The 5451-nt window shown below is 38.3% G+C and overlaps 1 non-coding gene across 1 annotated transcript; it reads left to right on the top strand.

Moving 5' to 3' along the window:
* Positions 1-1610: 1610 nt before the first annotated feature.
* Positions 1611-1717, top strand: LOC112535516. The gene has a single exon (XR_003079632.2). It is a non-coding gene; the product is annotated as a small nucleolar RNA R71 (small nucleolar RNA).
* The last annotated feature ends 3734 nt before the right edge of the window (positions 1718-5451 follow it).

The raw sequence follows: 5451 nt of genomic DNA on the forward strand, positions 1-5451 counted from the left end.
GTCTAAGGAATGTCTCATGGAAGTGGCTAAGTCCAAGGTGATAGTCTCGTCATCTACCCTAAGTTGGAGCTTCCCATTATAAACATCTATAACGGCCCTAGATGTAGCAAGGAAAGGTCCACCTAAGATCAGTGGCACAGTACTCTCACCCTCCATATCCATGACAATGAAATCAACAGGAAATATGAACTTGTCTACCTTAACAAGTACATCCTCAACAATACCCTTGAAATCTTAATAGTCATATCGACTAACTGAATACTCATCCTAGTGGGTTTAGGCTCACTCAAACCAAGTCTATCAAACAAGCTAGTGGGTATCAAGTTAATACTAGCTCCTAAGTCAGCTAAAGCACCACTAATAGGTAATTTACTAATGACACAGGGTACAGTGAAACTCCATGGATCACGCCTCTTAATAGGCAGCTTATTTTGTAGAATGGCGGAGCACTCCTCGTTCATGGTCACCAATCCCAAGTCCTCCAGTTTTCTCTTGTTGCTTAATATCTCCTTTAAGAATTTTGTGTACTTCAACATCTGCGAAATAGCCTGAATAAAAGGGAGGTTAATGCGCAGTTGTTTAAAAAGGTCTAGAAACTTACCAAACTGCTGGTTAACCTTTTCCTGCTTCAATTGAGCAGGATATGAGATAGGTAGCTGGTACTCTCTCACTGGACTCTTCTTCTTATCCTCAGCTGTCACAGGCTCTATCTCCTCAGGCTCTGGCTCCTTCCTAGCAAGCTCATCCTGCACAACAACATCATCATTATCAGCTACAAGCAAAGAACTAGATAATCGCTACCCGATCGCGAAGGTGATAGCCTGCGACTTTCGTTAGACTCAGAGGCCGGGAGTGTCCCTGGTTGTCTTTCAGCCAACATCTTAGAAGTCTGGCTTATCTAGTTCTCTAAATTCTGAATGGAGCCCTGCAGATTCCTAAGTGCACTATCCGTCTGCTGAAACCTATTATCGATAGAGGACATAAATTTCATCACTAACTCCTCGAGATTGGGCTTCTTCTCCTAAGGTGGAGGTATTGGGATAGACCAGCTTGCTGCTGGGGCTGTTGCTAATGCAATGTCTAAAAGCCTAGTGGTCCCTGGTTGTTGTTATTCCTCCAACTGAAGTTGGGATGATTGCGCCAACCTGGGTTGTATGTATTGTTGTATGGATTGTTTTGTTGTCTAGGTGCATTACCCATATAGTCTACCTATTTAAGGTCAGCAGAAACAATAAAGGATGGAGAAGGAGAAGAAGTGGAAGGTGAAGCAAACATACCTCCCGCATTATAGTTTGCACCATAGTGCAAGCCACCATAAAACACACAGCTTATATGTGCTGCATGAACCGACAGCTAGAGTTGGTCTATTTTCTTGGCCAGAATCTCCACCTGAGCTGCCAAGGCTGCTGTAGAATCTAACTGGTTAACCACTTCCTGCTTGACTGGCCGACTCCTAGAGGATTGCCATTGGTAGTTGTTCATGGCCATCTCCTCTATCAGATTTTGCGCTGTCTTGTTCATCGCTAGGCCCCACCGCCGCAACATCTACCATCTGCCTGGTACCGAGGTTCAAACCGCTATAGAAAGTCTAAACCTGCATTAATACTGCTAATCCGTGATGCGGGCAACATCGAAACAAGTCCTTATACCTCTCCCAGGCATCATACATACTCTCATCATTGAACTACACAAAAGAAGATATGTCATTTCTCAATTTAGTAGTTTTAGCAGGAGGAAAATACTTATATAAAAATGTTTCAGCCAAGAACTCCATGTCATAATAGTGCTGGTTAGGAGTTATGCAACTATCTCTTCGCTCGGTCCCTTAAAAAAAAAGGAAATAGCCTCAACCGAATGGCATCATCAGTCGTTCTATTTATCTTGAAGGTATCAAAAATCTCCAATAAGTTGGCTATGTGAGCATTTCGGTCCTTGCTCGGTAGTCCCCCAAATTGCATACTATTCTGGACCATTTGTATCATGTTTGGCTTTATCTCAAAGTTATTGGCTGCCACAGATGGTCGCATTATACTTGTCTGTGTCCCTATAAGAGAGGGTCTAGCAAACTCGTACATTGTCCTATTTTCATCCGCAACTGGCCGCTGGCTGTTCATCTCTCACCGGTCTATTCGTAGGGCTTCAACTGCTTCCTCTTCTTCTTGCATAGGCTTCCTCAAAAGACGGAGGGATCGCTATAGTTCAGTAAAAGGGTCTATAATGGTAGGATTAAAGCTCCTGGTCATAAACTACCTGAAATTAAGAGGCAGCAACCAAAGAACACATAAATGAATAGAAGAATAAAGAATCAAAAGATAGAAAACAAAATGGCTAGAGTAACACAAACACAAATTCACTCCAGTTCACACCAATTTCCCCAACAATAGTGCCAAAAACTTGATGAGCTATTTATGCAGCTACAACCTAAAGCAGTGAACCTATCAATGTAGACTAGCATTAATCGCGAGTATCAAGGTCGTATTCTCGGGAAAGGGTGAGCCTAGAACTACTCCAGCGTCTTATGTTATCTAACCTTAAATAATAGTGACGAAGTTACTAACCTATGACTAGATGCAAGCTATATGATTAGCTAAATGTCAAGCAATCTGCAAAAGTTTAGTGAAACAATCAAGGAAAGAAAGCAAACCCAAGGGGACCTATGCTAGTTGGATTTTAGTGAAGGTAGGAATTAGATTGATTACCAATTGTGATTACCCGTGAGCAGATTCTAAATTGAATTCGAGTTCCCTCTCGAGAAAACCGAATTCCTAAGCCTAAGAACCTAAACGACGGAATCTTTTCCTAATGATTGATTTTAGGTTAGCCTTAAGATTAATCCACTGCTATTAAGAGTTGTTAATTCGTAATCAGGCTAGTTAATTACCCTTATCTGTAATGATCATTAACTAGTTCTTGCTATTCAAATTTCCAACTACTAAATGAATTTCTCAATTATAGAAAGCAATCTGAACAACACATCTCATGTCTCATGAATAATGCAATATCTTATTAACATTAAAAGCAAGAAGAATACAAACATTGATAATCAAAATCTCATAAACATTAAGTGCAATCCAACAACCAAAGGAACCCTAATGGGTTCAACAGCTCTAGCTACTCATACTAATGAATAACACAAAATAAGGAACAAATGCATAAGAAAAAATTGGAAACATGTACACCCTTCTTCTTCAAATTAGATGAACAGTCCTAAATCTCTAAATCTGAATAATAAACATCGAATTGCCTCTTAAATGCCTCAAAATCCACTCTTGATCTTCAATATGATGCTTGAACCACTAAAATCTGTCCTTGAATATGTGAAATGGTCTCCTAAAGTTGAACGTCAAAGTCTGAAAAGAGGTGGCTCGCACGCGTATATGAGATCTAAAGTCAGAAAACTAAACCCCCACAAAAGAAACCAAATTTGCCTATATAAATGTCCTAGCACGGCCGTAGTCAAGCCCGTGCTGGTCAACATGGGCAGAGTCCAAGCCCTGCTGGACCTCCGAGTCCCAAATTTTGTCCTTTGCTCCCTGATTGTGCCCTCGCTAGTGCTGAGCCACCACGGGCCGTGATGTAGACCATGGTGGCCTCGAAAACCGTGTTGAAAGGCCATATTTGAGGATCATAGGTCAATGGTTCAACATGGCCAGAGTCCAGGCCGTGCTTAACCTTGAAATGCTAGCCTTTGTTCAATTTTGATGGATTCTAGTCTGTATTCGCACGTATCCCCATCAAATACTGATAATGTCCATCAATGAACACCTGAAACATGAAAGGAACCAAAACGTAGGTGATTCTGGCATAAAACAAGATAACTATGCACAAAAATAGAAGTAATTGGGCATATAAACATGTGTAACATAATGCATATCAAATCACCCAAACACTTAAGCTTTTGATTGTCCTCAAGCAATTAATAACTCAATACACATACAAGCAATAATCGTCGCTAAGAATCCATGCTAAGGTTCACAACTTAACCTTATTCAACATATAAAGAATGAGACTCAAGTAGCTAAATAAATCATACACCTTCAAAGAAGAACTATAATAATACCATCTCGAAGTAGGACTTATATAATAACTTAGCATTAAAGACTAGGAACCATTGCCTCACAGGGATCTCTTAAATCACTCACAGTGTTTACAAGTAAACTAGTATAGTTTTTAATATGAGAAAACACCCCATAAGATGAATAAATTAGTAAATCTTAGAAAACAACCCTATAACAACAATATATTTATGAGTATGAGAAAACAACCTGGTAAAATGGATATATTTATGCATATGAGGAAACAACCTCGTAAGAGGGTATACTTGTAAAAAATAGAAAACAGCCTCATAGGAGGGGTATATTTGTGAGTATGAGATAACAACCCCATAAAAAGGGTATATTTATGAATATGAGAGAACAACCCTGTGAGAAGGTTATCTATATGAGTACAAGAAAATAATCCCATTAGACGGTTATATTTGTGAGTGTGAGAAAATAGTCTCACAAAAGGTGTGTAACTTTTAATATGAGAAAACAATCCCACAAAAGAGATAAATTTATAAATATCATAAAACAACCCCGTAAGAAGGGTATATTTATGAGTATGAGAAAACAACCTCTTAAAAGGGTTATACTTTTTACTATGAGAAAACAACCCCAAAAGGGAGGTATATTTGTGAGTATGAGAAAACAACTTCGTCAAAAGGGTTTATTTATGAATATGAGAAAATAACCCGATATGAGGTGTATACTTGAGAGTATGAGAAAGCAATCCCGAAACGTAAATATTTATGAATATGAGAAACCGACCCCGTATGAGGGGTATATTTGTGAGTATGAGAAACAACCCCATAAAAGGGGTATATTTTTTAATATGAGAAAGTAACCCTGCAAGTGAGGTATATTTATGAGCATGATAAAACAACCCCGTAAAAAGTTATTTTTATGAATATGAGAAAACAACCTCGTACGAGAGATACATTTGTGAGTATGGGGAAGCAATGCCGTAGAAGGAGTACATTTATGAATATTAAAAAAAAACCCCGTAAGAGGAGTATATTTTTTACTATGAGAAAACAACCCTGTTAGAGGGGTATATATATAAGTATGGGAATACAACCCCGTGAGAGGGGTACATTTCTGAGTATGAGAAATCAACTCCGTAAAAGGGGTATATTTATGATTATTAGAAAACAGCCCCGTAAGAGGGGTATATTTTTTAGTATGAGAAAACAACTCGTAAAAAGGGTGTATTTATGAATATGAGAAAACAACCTCGTAAGAGGAGTATATTTTTTAATATAAGAAAATAACCTCGTAATAGCAGTATTTTTTTAATATGAGAAAACAACCTCGTAAAAAGGGTATTTTTGTTAATATAAGAGAACAACTCTATAAAAGGGATATATTTATAAATATTAGAAAATAACCTCGTAAGTGGGTATATTTTTAT

Source organism: Ricinus communis, chromosome 4 (assembly GCF_019578655.1).
Source record: "Ricinus communis isolate WT05 ecotype wild-type chromosome 4, ASM1957865v1, whole genome shotgun sequence".
Taxonomy (NCBI): domain Eukaryota; kingdom Viridiplantae; phylum Streptophyta; class Magnoliopsida; order Malpighiales; family Euphorbiaceae; genus Ricinus; species Ricinus communis.